Source organism: Triturus cristatus, chromosome 10, assembly GCF_964204655.1.
Source record: "Triturus cristatus chromosome 10, aTriCri1.1, whole genome shotgun sequence".
NCBI classification, from domain to species: domain Eukaryota; kingdom Metazoa; phylum Chordata; class Amphibia; order Caudata; family Salamandridae; genus Triturus; species Triturus cristatus.
In genome coordinates this window covers 563,851,928-563,872,252 of record NC_140593.1, presented here as the reverse complement: position 1 = coordinate 563,872,252, position 20,325 = coordinate 563,851,928, and positions in this window count along the sequence as shown.

Sequence of the window (20,325 nt, the reverse complement as noted above, 5' to 3'; positions counted from 1 at the left end):
ATGAGTAACAGATTCTAACCTCTTCATTTTAGCACATCCCTATCAGTTAATCAATATTGCTACCATCTTAAAAAGTTATATTTATGCAGAAGACCCCACTAAAAGGTCCTGAGAGCCATCAGATGCTATGAAATACTTTTAATGAGAGCAAAACGATTAAACGCGAGTTTGACTTACCATATAAATTGATAGAGGCATGGAGAAGGCTGAAGAATTGGATTTCTTTTTTTTTGTCTCAGCAACGCTGAGAGATTCTCCTCTGCAACACTGCCTCTGCTGGCCAATCAATATAACCTGCAGATGGAAAAGTCCACCCTTAGTCCATTATTAGAACTTGAATATTTCCAAAGTAAAGACACTACGAAATAAAATTATTTTCATAAAGCGTTCATACTTAGTACAATAGTGTCTGTAATATTGTGAAAATTCAACGTTCACTAAATATGCTATTCTCCATTTTAATTTCAACCTAGCACACTTCTCTAAATCCTATGCCTCATTTTCTACCACTCTCTACACAACTCTAGCACCTATATGAGGACGTAGATAGAAAGATCTCTTTAGCAGCCAAGTGACAGCGTACCCTTCTCACTGGAGTTCTTTTAGGTTATGGTACACCAATAGCAATTCAGTGATCTGATAAGTTAAGGGAGGAAGGTTTATGCTGCAGTTAGTGGAAATTATAAAAACTATGAGTAACATATTCTAACCTCTTCATTTTAGCACATCCCTATCAGTTAATCAATATTGCTACCATCTTAAAAAGTTATATTTATGCAGAAGACCCCACTAAAATGTCCTGAGAGCCATCAGATGCTATGAAATAGTTTTAATGAGAGCAAAACGATTAAACGCGAGTTTGACTTACCATATAAATTGATAGAGGCATGGAGAAGGCTTAAGAATTGGATTTCTTTTTTTTTTGTCTCAGCAACGCAGAGAGATTCTCCTCTGCAACACTGCCTCTGCTGGCCATTCAATATAACCTGCAGATGGAAAAGTCCACCCTTAGTCCATTATTAGAACTTGAATATTTCCAAAGTAAAGACAACACTACGAAATAAAATTATTTTCATAAAGCGTTCATACTTAGTACAATAGTGTCTGTAATATTGTGAAAATTCAACGTTCACTAAAAATTCTATTCTCCATTTGAATTTCAACCTAGCACACTTCTCTAAATCCTATGCCTCACTTGCTACCACTCTCTACACAACACTAGCACCTATATGAGGACGTAGATAGAAAGATCTCTTTAGCAGCCAAGTGACAGCGTACCCTTCTCACTGGAGTTCTTTTAGGTTATGGTACACCAATAGCAATTCAGTGATCTGATAAGTTAAGGGAGGAAGGTTTATGCTACAGTTAGTGGAAATAATAAAAACTATGAGAAACAGATTCTAACCTCTTCATTTTAGCACATCCCTATCAGTTAATCAATATTGCTACCATCTTAAAAAGTTATATTTATGCAGAAGACCCCACTAAAAGGTCCTGAGAGCCATCAGATGCTATGAAATACTTTTAATGAGAGCAAAACGATTAAACGCGAGTTTGACTTACCATATAAATTGATAGAGGCATGGAGAAGGCTGAAGAATTGGATTTCTTTTTTTTTTGTCTCAGCAACGCAGAGAGATTCTCCTCTGCAACACTGCCTCTGCTGGCCATTCAATATAACCTGCAGATGGAAAAGTCCACCCTTAGTCCATTATTAGAACTTGAATATTTCCAAAGTAAAGACACTACGAAATAAAATTATTTTCATAAAGCGTTCATACTTAGTACAATAGTGTCTGTAATATTGTGAAAATTCAACATTCACTAAATATGCTATTCTCCATTTTAATTTCAACCTAGCACACTTCTCTAAATCCTATGCCTCATTTTCTACCACTCTCTACACAACTCTAGCACCTATATGAGGACGTAGATAGAAAGATCTCTTTAGCAGCCAAGTGACAGCGTACCCTTGTCACTGGAGTTCTTTTAGGTTATGGTACACCAATAGCAATTCAGTGATCTGATAAGTTAAGGGAGGAAGGTTTATGCTGCAGTTAGTGGAAATTATAAAAACTATGAGTAACAGATTCTAACCTCTTCATTTTAGCACATCCCTATCAGTTAATCAATATTGCTACCATCTTAAAAAGTTATATTTATGCAGAAGACCCCACTAAAAGGTCCTGAGAGCCATCAGATGCTATGAAATAGTTTTAATGAGAGCAAAACGATTAAACGCGAGTTTGACTTACCATATAAATTGATAGAGGCATGGAGAAGGCTGAAGAATTGGATTTCTTTTTTTTTTGTCTCAGCAACGCAGAGAGATTCTCCTCTGCAACACTGCCTCTGCTGGCCATTCAATATAACCTGCAGATGGAAAAGTCCACCCTTAGTCCATTATTAGAACTTGAATATTTCCAAAGTAAAGAAAACACTACCAAATAAAATTATTTTCATAAAGCGTTCATACTTAGTACAATAGTGTCTGTAATATTGTGAAAATTCAAAGTTCACTAAAAATTCTATTCTCCATTTTAATTTCAACCTAGCACACTTCTCTAAATCCTATGCCTCATTTGCTACCACTCTCTACACAACTCTAGCACCTATATGAGGAGGTAGATAGAAAGATCTCTTTAGCAGCCAAGTGACAGCGTACCCTTCTCACTGGAGTTCTTTTAGGTTATGGTACACCAATAGCAATTCAGTGATCTGATAAGTTAAGGGAGGAAGGTTTATGCTACAGTTAGTGGAAATAATAAAAACTTTGAGAATCAGATTCTAACCTCTTCATTTTAGCACATCCCTATCAGTTAATCAATATTGCTACCATCTTTAAAAGTTACATTTAAGCAGAAGACCCCACTAAAAGGTCCTGAGAGCCATCAGACGTTATGAACTACTTTTAATGAGAGCAAAACGATTAAACGCGAGTTTGACTTACCATATAAATTGATAGAGGCATGGAGAAGGCTGAAGAATTGGATTTCTTTTTTTTTGTCTCAGCAACGCAGAGAGATTCTCCTCTGCAACACTGCCTCTGCTGGCCATTCAATATAACCTGCAGATGGAAAAGTCCACCCTTAGTCCATTATTAGAACTTGAATATTTCCAAAGTAAAGAAAACACTACCAAATAAAATTATTTTCATAAAGCGTTCATACTTAGTACAATAGTGTCTGTAATATTGTGAAAATTCAAAGTTCACTAAAAATTCTATTCTCCATTTTAATTTCAACCTAGCACACTTCTCTAAATCCTATGCCTCATTTGCTACCACTCTCTACACAACTCTAGCACCTATATGAGGACGTAGATAGAAAGATCTCTTTAGCAGCCAAGTGACAGCGTACCCTTCTCACTGGAGTTCTTTTAGGTTATGGTACACCAATAGCAATTCAGTGATCTGATAAGTTAAGGGAGGAAGGTTTATGCTACAGTTAGTGGAAATAATAAAAACTATGAGAAACAGATTCTAACCTCTTCATTTTAGCACATCCCTATCAGTTAATCAATATTGCTACCATCTTAAAAAGTTATATTTATGCAGAAGACCCCACTAAAAGGTCCTGAGAGCCATCAGATGCTATGAAATACTTTTAATGAGAGCAAAACGATTAAACGCGAGTTTGACTTACCATATAAATTGATAGAGGCATGGAGAAGGCTGAAGAATTGGATTTCTTTTTTTTTGTCTCAGCAACGCAGAGATTCTCCTCTGCAACACTGCCTCTGCTGGCCATTCAATATAACCTGCAGATGGAAAAGTCCACCCTTAGTCCATTATTAGAACTTGAATATTTCCAAAGTAAAGACAACACTACCAAATAACATTATTTTCATAAAGCGTTCATACTTAGTACAATAGTGTCTGTAATATTGTGAAAATTCAACGTTCACTAAAAATTCTATTCTCCATTTGAATTTCAACCTAGCACACTTCTCTAAATCCTATGCCTCATTTGCTACCACTCTCTACACAACTCTAGCACCTATATGAGGACGTAGATAGAAAGACCTCTTTAGCAGCCAAGTGACAGCGTACCCTTCTCACTGGAGTTCTTTTAGGTTATGGTACACCAATAGCAATTCAGTGATCTCATAAGTTAAGGGAGGAAGGTTTATGCTGCAGTTAGTGGAAATTATAAAAACTATGAGTAACAGATTCTAACCTCTTCATTTTAGCACATCCCTTTCAGTTAATCAATATTGCTACCATCTTAAAAAGTTATATTTATGCAGAAGACCCCACTAAAAGGTCCTGAGAGCCATCAGATGTTATGAACTACTTTTAATGAGAGCAAAACGATTAAACGCGAGTTTGACTTACCATATAAATTGATAGAGGCATGGAGAAGGCTGAAGAATTGGATTTCTTTTTTTTTGTCTCAGCAACGCAGAGAGATTCTCCTCTGCAACACTGCCTCTGCTGGCCATTCAATATAACCTGCAGATGGAAAAGTCCACCCTTAGTCCATTATTAGAACTTGAATATTTCCAAAGTAAAGAAAACACTACCAAATAAAATTATTTTCATAAAGTGTTCATACTTAGTACAATAGTGTCTGTAATATTGTGAAAATTCAACGTTCACTAAATATGCTATTCTCCATTTTAATTTCAACCTAGCACACTTCTCTAAATCCTATGCCTCATTTGCTACCACTCTCTACACAACTCTAGCACCTATATGAGGACGTAGATAGAAAGATCTCTTTAGCAGCCAAGTGACAGCGTACCCTTCTCACTGGAGTTTTTAGGTTATGGTACACCAATATCAAGTCAGTGATCTGATAAGTTAAGGGAGGAAGGTTTATGCTACAGTTAGTGGAAATAATAAGAACTATGAGAATCAGATTCCAACCTCTTCATTTTAGCACATCCCTATCAGTTAAGCAATATTGCTACCATCTTAAAAAGTTACATTTATGCAGAAGACCCCACTAAAAGATCCTGAGAGCCATCAGATGCTATGAACTACTTTTAATGAGAGCAAAACGATTAAACGCCAGTTTGACTTACCATATAAATTGATAAAGGCATGGAGAAGGCTGAAGAATTGGATTTCGTTTTTTTTTTGTCTCAGCAACGCAGAGAGATTCTCCTCTGCAACACTGCCTCTGCTGGCCATTCAATATAACCTGCAGATGGAAAAGTCCACCCTTAGTCCATTATTAGAACTTGAATATTTCCAAAGTAAAGACAACACTACCAAATAAAATTATTTTCATAAAGCGTTCATACTTAGTACAATAGTGTCTGTAATATTGTGAAAATTCAAAGTTCACTAAAAATTCTATTCTCCATTTTAATTTCAACCTAGCACACTTCTCTAAATCCTATGCCTCATTTGCTACCACTCTCTACACAACTCTAGCACCTATATGAGGACGTAGATAGAAAGATCTCTTTAGCAGCCAAGTGACAGCGTACCCTTCTCACTGGAGTTCTTTTAGGTTATGGTACACCAATAGCAATTCAGTGATCTGATAAGTTAAGGGAGGAAGGTTTATGCTACAGTTAGTGGAAATAATAAAAACTATGAGAAACAGATTCTAACCTCTTCATTTTAGCACATCCCTATCAGTTAATCAATATTGCTACCATCTTAAAAAGTTATATTTATGCAGAAGACCCCACTAAAAGGTCCTGAGAGCCATCAGATGCTATGAAATACTTTTAATGAGAGCAAAACGATTAAACGCGAGTTTGACTTACCATATAAATTGATAGAGGCATGGAGAAGGCTGAAGAATTGGATTTCTTTTTTTTTTGTCTCAGCAACGCAGAGAGATTCTCCTCTGCAACACTGCCTCTGCTGGCCAATCAATATAACCTGCAGATGGAAAAGTCCACCCTTAGTCCATTATTAGAACTTGAATATTTCCAAAGTAAAGACACTACGAAATAAAATTATTTTCATAAAGCGTTCATACTTAGTACAATAGTGTCTGTAATATTGTGAAAATTCAACGTTCACTAAATATGCTATTCTCCATTTTAATTTCAACCTAGCACACTTCTCTAAATTCTATGCCTCATTTGCTACCACTCTCTACACAACTCTAGCACCTATATGAGGACGTAGATAGAAAGATCTCTTTAGCAGCCAAGTGACAGCGTAGCCTTCTCACTGGAGTTTTTAGGTTATGGTACACCAATATCAAGTCAGTGATCTGATAAGTTAAGGGAGGAAGGTTTATGCTACAGTTAGTGGAAATAATAAAAACTATGAGAATCAGATTCCAACCTCTTCATTTTAGCACATCCCTATCAGTTAATCAATATTGCTACCATCTTAAAAAGTTATATTTATGCAGAAGACCCCACTAAAAGGTCCTGAGAGCCATCAGATGTTATGAACTACTTTTAATGAGAGCAAAACGATTAAACGCGAGTTTGACTTACCATATAAATTGATAGAGGCATGGAGAAGGCTGAAGAATTGGATTTCTTTTTTTTTGTCTCAGCAACGCAGAGAGATTCTCCTCTGCAACACTGCCTCTGCTGGCCATTCAATATAACCTGCAGATGGAAAAGTCCACCCTTAGTCCATTATTAGAACTTGAATATTTCCAAAGTAAAGACAACACTACCAAATAAAATTATTTTCATAAAGCGTTCATACTTAGTACAATAGTGTCTGTAATATTGTGAAAATTCAACGTTCACTAAAAATTCTATTCTCCATTTTAATTTCAACCTAGCACACTTCTCTAAATCCTATGCCTCATTTGCTACCACTCTCTACACAACTCTAGCACCTATATGAGGACGTAGATAGAAAGACCTCTTTAGCAGCCAAGTGACAGCGTACCCTTCTCACTGGAGTTCTTTTAGGTTATGGTACACCAATAGCAATTCAGTGATCTCATAAGTTAAGGGAGGAAGGTTTATGCTACAGTTAGTGGAAATAATAAAAACTATGAGAAACAGATTCTAACCTCTTCATTTTAGCACATCCCTATCAGTTAATCAATATTGCTACCATCTTAAAAAGTTATATTTATGCAGAAGACCCCACTAAAAGGTCCTGAGAGCCATCAGATGCTATGAAATACTTTTAATGAGAGCAAAACGATTAAACGCGAGTTTGACTTACCATATAAATTGATAGAGGCATGGAGAAGGCTGAAGAATTGGATTTCTTTTTTTTTTGTCTCAGCAATGCAGAGAGATTCTCCTCTGCAACACTGCCTCTGCTGGCCATTCAATATAACCTGCAGATGGAAAAGTCCACCCTTAGTCCATTATTAGAACTTGAATATTTCCAAAGTAAAGAAAACACTACCAAATAAAATTATTTTCATAAAGTGTTCATACTTAGTACAATAGTGTCTGTAATATTGTGAAAATTCAACGTTCACTAAATATGCTATTCTCCATTTTAATTTCAACCTAGCACACTTCTCTAAATCCTATGCCTCATTTGCTACCACTCTCTACACAACTCCGGCACCTATATGAGGACGTAGATAGAAAGATCTCTTTAGCAGCCAAGTGACAGCGTACCCTTCTCACTGGAGTTTTTAGGTTATGGTACACCAATATCAAGTCAGTGATCTGATAAGTTAAGGGAGGAAGGTTTATGCTACAGTTAGTGGAAATAATAAGAACTATGAGAATCAGATTCCAACCTCTTCATTTTAGCACATCCCTATCAGTTAATCAATATTGCTACCATCTTAAAAAGTTACATTTATGCAGAAGACCCCACTAAAAGATCCTGAGAGCCATCAGATGCTATGAACTACTTTTAATGAGAGCAAAACGATTAAACGCCAGTTTGACTTACCATATAAATTGATAAAGGCATGGAGAAGGCTGAAGAATTGGATTTCGTTTTTTTTTTGTCTCAGCAACGCAGAGAGATTCTCCTCTGCAACACTGCCTCTGCTGGCCATTCAATATAACCTGCAGATGGAAAAGTCCACCCTTAGTCCATTATTAGAACTTGAATATTTCCAAAGTAAAGACAACACTACCAAATAAAATTATTTTCATAAAGCGTTCATACTTAGTACAATAGTGTCTGTAATATTGTGAAAATTCAAAGTTCACTAAAAATTCTATTCTCCATTTTAATTTCAACCTAGCACACTTCTCTAAATCCTATGCCTCATTTGCTACCACTCTCTACACAACTCTAGCACCTATATGAGGACGTAGATAGAAAGATCTCTTTAGCAGCCAAGTGACAGCGTACCCTTCTCACTGGAGTTCTTTTAGGTTATGGTACACCAATAGCAATTCAGTGATCTGATAAGTTAAGGGAGGAAGGTTTATGCTACAGTTAGTGGAAATAATAAAAACTATGAGAAACAGATTCTAACCTCTTCATTTTAGCACATCCCTATCAGTTAATCAATATTGCTACCATCTTAAAAAGTTATATTTATGCAGAAGACCCCACTAAAAGGTCCTGAGAGCCATCAGATGCTATGAAATACTTTTAATGAGAGCAAAACGATTAAACGCGAGTTTGACTTACCATATAAATTGATAGAGGCATGGAGAAGGCTGAAGAATTGGATTTCTTTTTTTTTTGTCTCAGCAACGCAGAGAGATTCTCCTCTGCAACACTGCCTCTGCTGGCCAATCAATATAACCTGCAGATGGAAAAGTCCACCCTTAGTCCATTATTAGAACTTGAATATTTCCAAAGTAAAGACACTACGAAATAAAATTATTTTCATAAAGCGTTCATACTTAGTACAATAGTGTCTGTAATATTGTGAAAATTCAACATTCACTAAATATGCTATTCTCCATTTTAATTTCAACCTAGCACACTTCTCTAAATCCTATGCCTCATTTTCTACCACTCTCTACACAACTCTAGCACCTATATGAGGACGTAGATAGAAAGATCTCTTTAGCAGCCAAGTGACAGCGTACCCTTCTCACTGGGTACACCAATAGCAATTCAGTGATCTGATAAGTTAAGGGAGGAAGGTTTATGCTGCAGTTAGTGGAAATTATAAAAACTATGAGTAACAGATTCTAACCTCTTCATTTTAGCACATCCCTATCAGTTAATCAATATTGCTACCATCTTAAAAAGTTATATTTATGCAGAAGACCCCACTAAAAGGTCCTGAGAGCCATCAGATGCTATGAAATAGTTTTAATGAGAGCAAAACGATTAAACGCGAGTTTGACTTACCATATAAATTGATAGAGGCATGGAGAAGGCTGAAGAATTGGATTTCTTTTTTTTTTGTCTCAGCAACACAGAGAGATTCTCCTCTGCAACACTGCCTCTGCTGGCCATTCAATATAACCTGCAGATGGAAAAGTCCACCCTTAGTCCATTATTAGAACTTGAATATTTCCAAAGTAAAGAAAACACTACCAAATAAAATTATTTTCATAAAGCGTTCATACTTAGTACAATAGTGTCTGTAATATTGTGAAAATTCAACGTTCACTAAATATGCTATTCTCCATTTTAATTTCAACCTAGCACACTTCTCTAAATCCTATGCCTCATTTGCTACCACTCTCTACACAACTCTAGCACCTATATGAGGACGTAGATAGAAAGATCTCTTTAGCAGCCAAGTGACAGCGTACCCTTCTCACTGGAGTTTTAAGGTTATGGTACACCAATATCAAGTCAGTGATCTGATAAGTTAAGGGAGGAAGGTTTATGCTACAGTTAGTGGAAATAATAAGAACTATGAGAATCAGATTCCAACCTCTTCATTTTAGCACATCCCTATCAGTTAATCAATATTGCTACCATCTTAAAAAGTTATATTTATGCAGAAGACCCCACTAAAAGGTCCTGAGAGGCATCAGATGTTATGAACTACTTTTAATGAGAGCAAAACGATTAAACGCGAGTTTGACTTACCATATAAATTGATAGAGGCATGGAGAAGGCTGAAGAATTGGATTTCTTTTTTTTTGTCTCAGCAACGCAGAGAGATTCTCCTCTGCAACACTGCCTCTGCTGGCCAATCAATATAACCTGCAGATGGAAAAGTCCACCCTTAGTCCATTATTAGAACTTGAATATTTCCAAAGTAAAGACAACACTACGAAATAAAATTCTTTTCATAAAGCGTTCATACTTAGTACAATAGTGTCTGTAATATTGTGAAAATTCAACGTTCACTAAATATGCTATTCTCCATTTTAATTTCAACCTAGCACACTTCTCTAAATTCTATGCCTCATTTTCTACCACTCTCTACACAACTCTAGCACCTATATGAGGACGTAGATAGAAAGATCTCTTTAGCAGCCAAGTGACAGCGTACCCTTCTCACTGGAGTTCTTTTAGGTTATGGTACACCAATAGCAATTCAGTGATCTGATAAGTTAAGGGAGGAAGGTTTATGCTGCAGTTAGTGGAAATTATAAAAACTATGAGAAACAGATTCTAACCTCTTCATTTTAGCACATCCCTATCAGTGAATCAATATTGCTACCATCTTAAAAATGTATATGTATGCAGAAGACCCCACTAAAAGGTCCTGAGAGCCATCAGATGTTATGAACTACTTTTAATGAGAGCAAAACGATTAAACGCGAGTTTGACTTACCATATAAATTGATAGAGGCATGGAGAAGGCTGAAGAATTGGATTTCTTTTTTTTTGTCTCAGCAACGCAGAGAGATTCTCCTCTGCAACACTGCCTCTGCTGGCCATTCAATATAACCTGCAGATGGAAAAGTCCACCCTTAGTCCATTATTAGAACTTGAATATTTCCAAAGTAAAGACAACACTACCAAATAAAATTATTTTCATAAAGCGTTCATACTTAGTACAATAGTGTCTGTAATATTGTGAAAATTCAACGTTCACTAAAAATTCTATTCTCCATTTTAATTTCAACCTAGCACACTTCTCTAAATCCTATGCCTCATTTGCTACCACTCTCTACACAACTCTAGCACCTATATGAGGACGTAGATAGAAAGACCTCTTTAGCAGCCAAGTGACAGCGTACCCTTCTCACTGGAGTTCTTTTAGGTTATGGTACACCAATAGCAATTCAGTGATCTCATAAGTTAAGGGAGGAAGGTTTATGCTGCAGTTAGTGGAAATTATAAAAACTATGAGTAACAGATTCTAACCTCTTCATTTTAGCACATCCCTTTCAGTTAATCAATATTGCTACCATCTTAAAAAGTTATATTTATGCAGAAGACCCCACTAAAAGGTCCTGAGAGCCATCAGATGCTATGAAATACTTTTAATGAGAGCAAAACGATTAAACGCGAGTTTGACTTACCATATAAATTGATAGAGGCATGGAGAAGGCTGAAGAATTGGATTTCTTTTTTTTTTGTCTCAGCAATGCAGAGAGATTCTCCTCTGCAACACTGCCTCTGCTGGCCATTCAATATAACCTGCAGATGGAAAAGTCCACCCTTAGTCCATTATTAGAACTTGAATATTTCCAAAGTAAAGAAAACACTACCAAATAAAATTATTTTCATAAAGTGTTCATACTTAGTACAATAGTGTCTGTAATATTGTGAAAATTCAACGTTCACTAAATATGCTATTCTCCATTTTAATTTCAACCTAGCACACTTCTCTAAATCCTATGCCTCATTTGCTACCACTCTCTACACAACTCTAGCACCTATATGAGGACGTAGATAGAAAGATCTCTTTAGCAGCCAAGTGACAGCGTACCCTTCTCACTGGAGTTTTTAGGTTATGGTACACCAATATCAAGTCAGTGATCTGATAAGTTAAGGGAGGAAGGTTTATGCTACAGTTAGTGGAAATAATAAGAACTATGAGAATCAGATTCCAACCTCTTCATTTTAGCACATCCCTATCAGTTAATCAATATTGCTACCATCTTAAAAAGTTACATTTATGCAGAAGACCCCACTAAAAGATCCTGAGAGCCATCAGATGCTATGAACTACTTTTAATGAGAGCAAAACGATTAAACGCGAGTTTGACTTACCATATAAATTGATAAAGGCATGGAGAAGGCTGAAGAATTGGATTTCGTTTTTTTTTTGTCTCAGCAACGCAGAGAGATTCTCCTCTGCAACACTGCCTCTGCTGGCCATTCAATATAACCTGCAGATGGAAAAGTCCACCCTTAGTCCATTATTAGAACTTGAATATTTCCAAAGTAAAGACAACACTACCAAATAAAATTATTTTCATAAAGCGTTCATACTTAGTACAATAGTGTCTGTAATATTGTGAAAATTCAAAGTTCACTAAAAATTCTATTCTCCATTTTAATTTCAACCTAGCACACTTCTCTAAATCCTATGCCTCATTTGCTACCACTCTCTACACAACTCTAGCACCTATATGAGGACGTAGATAGAAAGATCTCTTTAGCAGCCAAGTGACAGCGTACCCTTCTCACTGGAGTTTTTAGGTTATGGTACACCAATATCAAGTCAGTGATCTGATAAGTTAAGGGAGGAAGGTTTATGCTACAGTTAGTGGAAATAATAAAAACTATGAGAATCAGATTCCAACCTCTTCATTTTAGCACATTCCTATCAGTTAATCAATATTGCTACCATCTTAAAAAGTTACATTTATGCAGAAGACCCCCACTAAAAGGTCCTGAGAGGCATCAGATGTTATGAACTACTTTTAATGAGAGCAAAACGATTAAACGCGAGTTTGACTTACCATATAAATTGATAGAGGCATGGAGAAGGCTGAAGAATTGGATTTCTTTTTTTTTGTCTCAGCAACGCAGAGAGATTCTCCTCTGCAACACTGCCTCTGCTGGCCAATCAATATAACCTGCAGATGGAAAAGTCCACCCTTAGTCCATTATTAGAACTTGAATATTTCCAAAGTAAAGACAACACTACGAAATAAAATTCTTTTCATAAAGCGTTCATACTTAGTACAATAGTGTCTGTAATATTGTGAAAATTCAACGTTCACTAAAAATTCTATTCTCCATTTTAATTTCAACCTAGCACACTTCTCTAAATCCTATGCCTCATTTGCTACCACTCTCTACACAACTCTAGCACCTATATGAGGACGTAGATAGAAAGATCTCTTTAGCAGCCAAGTGACAGCGTACCCTTCTCACTGGAGTTCTTTTAGGTTATGGTACACCAATAGCAATTCAGTGATCTGATAAGTTAAGGGAGGAAGGTTTATGCTGCAGTTAGTGGAAATTATAAAAACTAGGAGTAACAGATTCTAACCTCTTCATTTTAGCACATCCCTTTCAGTTAATCAATATTGCTACCATCTTAAAAAGTTATATTTATGCAGAAGACCCCACTAAAAGGTCCTGAGAGCCATCAGATGCTATGAAATACTTTTAATGAGAGCAAAACGATTAAACGCGAGTTTGACTTACCATATAAATTGATAGAGGCATGGAGAAGGCTGAAGAATTGGATTTCTTTTTTTTTGTCTCAGCAATGGAGAGAGATTCTCCTCTGCAACACTGCCTCTGCTGGCCATTCAATATAACCTGCAGATGAAAAAGTCCACCCTTAGTCCATTATTAGAACTTGAATATTTCCAAAGTAAAGAAAACACTACCAAATAAAATTATTTTCATAAAGTGTTCATACTTAGTACAATAGTGTCTGTAATATTGTGAAAATTCAACGTTCACTAAATATGCTATTCTCCATTTTAATTTCAACCTAGCACACTTCTCTAAATCCTATGCCTCATTTGCTACCACTCTCTACACAACTCTAGCACCTATATGAGGACGTAGATAGAAAGATCTCTTTAGCAGCCAAGTGACAGCGTACCCTTCTCACTGGAGTTTTTAGGTTATGGTACACCAATATCAAGTCAGTGATCTGATAAGTTAAGGGAGGAAGGTTTATGCTACAGTTAGTGGAAATAATAAGAACTATGAGAATCAGATTCCAACCTCTTCATTTTAGCACATCCCTATCAGTTAATCAATATTGCTACCATCTTAAAAAGTTACATTTATGCAGAAGACCCCACTAAAAGATCCTGAGAGCCATCAGATGCTATGAACTACTTTTAATGAGAGCAAAACGATTAAACGCCAGTTTGACTTACCATATAAATTGATAAAGGCATGGAGAAGGCTGAAGAATTGGATTTCGTTTTTTTTTTGTCTCAGCAACGCAGAGAGATTCTCCTCTGCAACACTGCCTCTGCTGGCCATTCAATATAACCTGCAGATGGAAAAGTCCACCCTTAGTCCATTATTAGAACTTGAATATTTCCAAAGTAAAGACAACACTACCAAATAAAATTATTTTCATAAAGCGTTCATACTTAGTACAATAGTGTCTGTAATATTGTGAAAATTCAAAGTTCACTAAAAATTCTATTCTCCATTTTAATTTCAACCTAGCACACTTCTCTAAATCCTATGCCTCATTTGCTACCACTCTCTACACAACTCTAGCACCTATATGAGGACGTAGATAGAAAGATCTCTTTAGCAGCCAAGTGACAGCGTACCCTTCTCACTGGAGTTCTTTTAGGTTATGGTACACCAATAGCAATTCAGTGATCTGATAAGTTAAGGGAGGAAGGTTTATGCTGCAGTTAGTGGAAATTATAAAAACTATGAGTAACAGATTCTAACCTCTTCATTTTAGCACATCCCTATCAGTTAATCAATATTGCTACCATCTTAAAAAGTTATATTTATGCAGAAGACCCCACTAAAAGGTCCTGAGAGCCATCAGATGCTATGAAATAGTTTTAATGAGAGCAAAACGATTAAACGCGAGTTTGACTTACCATATAAATTGATAGAGGCATGGAGAAGGCTGAAGAATTGGATTTCTTTTTTTTTTGTCTCAGCAACACAGAGAGATTCTCCTCTGCAACACTGCCTCTGCTGGCCATTCAATATAACCTGCAGATGGAAAAGTCCACCCTTAGTCCATTATTAGAACTTGAATATTTCCAAAGTAAAGAAAACACTACCAAATAAAATTATTTTCATAAAGCGTTCATACTTAGTACAATAGTGTCTGTAATATTGTGAAAATTCAACGTTCACTAAATATGCTATTCTCCATTTTAATTTCAACCTAGCACACTTCTCTAAATCCTATGCCTCATTTGCTACCACTCTCTACACAACTCTAGCACCTATATGAGGACGTAGATAGAAAGATCTCTTTAGCAGCCAAGTGACAGCGTACCCTTCTCACTGGAGTTTTTAGGTTATGGTACACCAATATCAAGTCAGTGATCTGATAAGTTAAGGGAGGAAGGTTTATGCTACAGTTAGTGGAAATAATAAGAACTATGAGAATCAGATTCCAACCTCTTCATTTTAGCACATCCCTATCAGTTAATCAATATTGCTACCATCTTAAAAAGTTACATTTATGCAGAAGACCCCACTAAAAGATCCTGAGAGCCATCAGATGCTATGAACTACTTTTAATGAGAGCAAAACGATTAAACGCGAGTTTGACTTACCATATAAATTGATAAAGGCATGGAGAAGGCTGAAGAATTGGATTTCGTTTTTTTTTTGTCTCAGCAACGCAGAGAGATTCTCCTCTGCAACACTGCCTCTGCTGGCCATTCAATATAACCTGCAGATGGAAAAGTCCACCCTTAGTCCATTATTAGAACTTGAATATTTCCAAAGTAAAGACAACACTACCAAATAAAATTATTTTCATAAAGCGTTCATACTTAGTACAATAGTGTCTGTAATATTGTGAAAATTCAACGTTCACTAAATATGCTATTCTCCATTTTAATTTCAACCTAGCACACTTCTCTAAATTCTATGCCTCATTTTCTACCACTCTCTACACAACTCTAGCACCTATATGAGGACGTAGATAGAAAGATCTCTTTAGCAGCCAAGTGACAGCGTAGCCTTCTCACTGGAGTTTTTAGGTTATGGTACACCAATATCAAGTCAGTGATCTGATAAGTTAAGGGAGGAAGGTTTATGCTACAGTTAGTGGAAATAATAAGAACTATGAGAATCAGATTCCAACCTCTTCATTTTAGCACATCCCTATCAGTTAATCAATATTGCTACCATCTTAAAAAGTTACATTTATGCAGAAGACCCCACTAAAAGATCCTGAGAGCCATCAGATGCTATGAACTACTTTTAATGAGAGCAAAACGATTAAACGCGAGTTTGACTTACCATATAAATTGATAAAGGCATGGAGAAGGCTGAAGAATTGGATTTAGTTTTTTTTTTGTCTCAGCAACGCAGAGAGATTCTCCTCTGCAACACTGCCTCTGCTGGCCATTCAATATAACCTGCAGATGGAAAAGTCCACCCTTAGTCCATTATTAGAACTTGAATATTTCCAAAGTAAAGACAACACTACCAAATAAAATTATTTTCATAAAGCGTTCATACTTAGTACAATAGTGTCTGTAATATTGTGAAAATTCAACGTTCACTAAATATGCTATTCTCCATTTTAATTTCAACCTAGCACACTTCTCTAAATTCTATGCCTCATTTTCTACCACTCTCTACACAACTCTAGCACCTATATGAGGACGTAGATAGAAAGATCTCTTTAGCAGCCAAGTGACAGCGTAGCCTTCTCACTGGAGTTTTTAGGTTATGGTACACCAATATCAAGTCAGTGATCTGATAAGTTAAGGGAGTAAGGTTTATGCTACAGTTAGTGGAAATAATAAAAACTATGAGAATCAGATTCCAACCTCTTCATTTTAGCACATTCCTATCAGTTAATCAATATTGCTACCATCTTAAAAAGTTATATTTATGCAGAAGACCCCACTAAAAGGTCCTGAGAGGCATCAGATGTTATGAACTACTTTTAATGAGAGCAAAACGATTAAACGCGAGTTTGACTTACCATATAAATTGATAGAGGCATGGAGAAGGCTGAAGAATTGGATTTCTTTTTTTTTGTCTCAGCAACGCAGAGAGATTCTCCTCTGCAACACTGCCTCTGCTGGCCAATCAATATAACCTGCAGATGGAAAAGTCCACCCTTAGTCCATTATTAGAACTTGAATATTTCCAAAGTAAAGACAACACTACGAAATAAAATTCTTTTCATAAAGCGTTCATACTTAGTACAATAGTGTCTGTAATATTGTGAAAATTCAACGTTCACTAAAAATTCTATTCTCCATTTTAATTTCAACCTAGCACACTTCTCTAAATCCTATGCCTCATTTGCTACCACTCTCTACACAACTCTAGCACCTATATGAGGACGTAGATAGAAAGATCTCTTTAGCAGCCAAGTGACAGCGTACCCTTCTCACTGGAGTTCTTTTAGGTTATGGTACACCAATAGCAATTCAGTGATCTGATAAGTTAAGGGAGGAAGGTTTATGCTGCAGTTAGTGGAAATTATAAAAACTATGAGAAACAGATTCTAACCTCTTCATTTTAGCACATCCCTATCAGTGAATCAATATTGCTACCATCTTAAAAATGTATATGTATGCAGAAGACCCCACTAAAAGGTCCTGAGAGCCATCAGATGTTATGAACTACTTTTAATGAGAGCAAAACGATTAAACGCGAGTTTGACTTACCATATAAATTGATAGAGGCATGGAGAAGGCTGAAGAATTGGATTTCTTTTTTTTTGTCTCAGCAACGCAGAGAGATTCTCCTCTGCAACACTGCCTCTGCTGGCCATTCAATATAACCTGCAGATGGAAAAGTCCACCCTTAGTCCATTATTAATACTTGAATATTTCCAAAGTAAAGACAACACTACCAAATAAAATTATTTTCATAAAGCGTTCATACTTAGTACAATAGTGTCTGTAATATTGTGAAAATTCAACGTTCACTAAAAATTCTATTCTCCATTTTAATTTCAACCTAGCACACTTCTCTAAATCCTATGCCTCATTTGCTACCACTCTCTACACAACTCTAGCACCTATATGAGGACGTAGATAGAAAGACCTCTTTAGCAGCCAAGTGACAGCGTACCCTTCTCACTGGAGTTCTTTTAGGTTATGGTACACCAATAGCAATTCAGTGATCTCATAAGTTAAGGGAGGAAGGTTTATGCTGCAGTTAGTGGAAATTATAAAAACTATGAGTAACAGATTCTAACCTCTTCATTTTAGCACATCCCTTTCAGTTAATCAATATTGCTACCATCTTAAAAAGTTATATTTATGCAGAAGACCCCACTAAAAGGTCCTGAGAGCCATCAGATGCTATGAAATACTTTTAATGAGAGCAAAATGATTAAACGCGAGTTTGACTTACCATATAAATTGATAGAGGCATGGAGAAGGCTGAAGAATTGGATTTCTTTTTTTTTTGTCTCAGCAATGCAGAGAGATTCTCCTCTGCAACACTGCCTCTGCTGGCCATTCAATATAACCTGCAGATGGAAAAGTCCACCCTTAGTCCATTATTAGAACTTGAATATTTCCAAAGTAAAGAAAACACTACCAAATAAAATTATTTTCATAAAGTGTTCATACTTAGTACAATAGTGTCTGTAATATTGTGAAAATTCAACGTTCACTAAATATGCTATTCTCCATTTTAATTTCAACCTAGCACACTTCTCTAAATCCTATGCCTCATTTGCTACCACTCTCTACACAACTCTAGCACCTATATGAGGACGTAGATAGAAAGATCTCTTTAGCAGCCAAGTGACAGCGTACCCTTCTCACTGGAGTTTTTAGGTTATGGTACACCAATATCAAGTCAGTGATCTGATAAGTTAAGGGAGGAAGGTTTATGCTACAGTTAGTGGAAATAATAAGAACTATGAGAATCAGATTCCAACCTCTTCATTTTAGCACATCCCTATCAGTTAATCAATATTGCTACCATCTTAAAAAGTTACATTTATGCAGAAGACCCCACTAAAAGATCCTGAGAGCCATCAGATGCTATGAACTACTTTTAATGAGAGCAAAACGATTAAACGCCAGTTTGACTTACCATATAAATTGATAAAGGCATGGAGAAGGCTGAAGAATTGGATTTCGTTTTTTTTTTGTCTCAGCAACGCAGAGAGATTCTCCTCTGCAACACTGCCTCTGCTGGCCATTCAATATAACCTGCAGATGGAAAAGTCCACCCTTAGTCCATTATTAGAACTTGAATATTTCCAAAGTAAAGACAACACTACCAAATAAAATTATTTTCATAAAGCGTTCATACTTAGTACAATAGTGTCTGTAATATTGTGAAAATTCAAAGTTCACTAAAAATTCTATTCTCCATTTTAATTTCAACCTAGCACACTTCTCTAAATCCTATGCCTCATTTGCTACCACTCTCTACACAACTCTAGCACCTATATGAGGACGTATATAGAAAGATCTCTTTAGCAGCCAAGTGACAGCGTACCCTTCTCACTGGAGTTCTTTTAGGTTATGGTACACCAATAGCAATTCAGTGATCCGATAAGTTAAGGGAGGAAGGTTTATGCTACAGTTAGTGGAAATAATAAAAACTATGAGAAACAGATTCTAACCTCTTCATTTTAGCACATCCCTATCAGTTAATCAATATTGCTACCATCTTAAAAAGTTATATTTATGCAGAAGACCCCACTAAAAGGTCCTGAGAGCCATCAGATGCTAAGAAATACTTTTAATGAGAGCAAAACGATTAAACGCGAGTTTGACTTACCATATAAATTGATAGAGGCATGGAGAAGGCTGAAGAATTGGATTTCTTTTTTTTTTGTCTCAGCAACGCAGAGAGATTCTCCTCTGCAACACTGCCTCTGCTGGCCAATCAATATAACCTGCAGATGGAAAAGTCCACCCTTAGTCCATTATTAGAACTTGAATATTTCCAAAGTAAAGACACTACGAAATAAAATTATTTTCATAAAGCGTTCATACTTAGTACAATAGTGTCTGTAATATTGTGAAAATTCAACATTCACTAAATATGCTATTCTCCATTTTAATTTCAACCTAGCACACTTCTCTAAATCCTATGCCTCATTTGCTACCACTCTCTACACAACTCTAGCACCTATATGAGGACGTAGATAGAAAGATCTCTTTAGCAGCCAAGTGACAGCGTACCCTTCTCACTGGAGTTTTTAGGTTATGGTACACCAATATCAAGTCAGTGATCTGATAAGTTAAGGGAGTAAGGTTTATGCTACAGTTAGTGGAAATAATAAAAACTATGAGAATCAGATTCCAACCTCTTCATTTTAGCACATCCCTATCAGTTAATCAATATTGCTACCATCTTAAAAAGTTATATTTATGCAGAAGACCCCACTAAAAGGTCCTGAGAGCCATCAGATGTTATGAACTACTTTTAATGAGAGCAAAACGATTAAACGCGAGTTTGACTTACCATATAAATTGATAGAGGCATGGGGAAGGCTGAAGAATTGGATTTCTTTTTTTT